The sequence below is a fragment of the Hemitrygon akajei genome, unplaced genomic scaffold (genome assembly GCF_048418815.1).
Source record: "Hemitrygon akajei unplaced genomic scaffold, sHemAka1.3 Scf000048, whole genome shotgun sequence".
NCBI lineage: Eukaryota > Metazoa > Chordata > Chondrichthyes > Myliobatiformes > Dasyatidae > Hemitrygon > Hemitrygon akajei.
The window spans coordinates 465,744-466,570 of record NW_027331934.1 but is presented as its reverse complement, the minus strand read 5'-3'; positions in this window follow the sequence as shown (position 1 = coordinate 466,570).

The following is an 827-nucleotide window of genomic DNA, read 5'->3' as shown; positions in this document are numbered from 1 at the left end:
GACTCGGTGATCGTCCTCACATAAAACAGAGGCTGGCAGATTTGTGGAGACCCAAGGGATCGAGAAAATGAGGATCGGTAGAAGCATGAAGCTGAGATGGGAGAGTAGCCTCCATCTTGCTCATGGTTAAAGGGGCCGAATGGCCTCCTCCTGTTGTTTCTCACTTAATGTTTCAGTGTTCCTGTCCAGTGAGGCTAGAGGAATGTGAATAGAAATGAGTGTTTATAAACATAGACATTTAAATGACAAACACGAGGAAATCTGCAGATGCTGGAAATTCAAGCAACACACACAAAATGCCGGTGGAACGCAGCAGGTTAGGCAGCATCTATAGGGAGAAGCGCTGTCCACGTTTCGGAACGTTTCAGGACTGACGAAGGGTCTCGGCCCGAAGCGTCGGCAGTGCTTCTCCCTATAGATGCTGTCTGACCTGCTGCGTTCCACCAGCATTTTGTGTGTGTTGACTGATTTAAAAGAAACCTGCTCATTTTCTGTGTGGGTCTGAATTGTGTGTCGGGATTGGAAGTGAATCAGAACTATAACTCTGAGAACTCTGTGACCTGGGGCTGGAGGGAAAGGGATCGGGGAAGATATGGAAGGAAAATCTAAATACGTATGGAAATGATATAGGGAAATAATGAAATAATGTGGGAAATGCGGCGGTGGGTAGGGCAGTATGTGAAGGGCGAGGAACAGTCACCGGTCACATGGGAGACCCTCCAGCGAAACGTGATCATGTTTTACCGCAGATAGGCAGCATTTGCGGGTTTGTTTCCGTGGCCCCGCCCACCGCCTGTGACGCAAAAGAAGCACAGTGCGCATGCTCA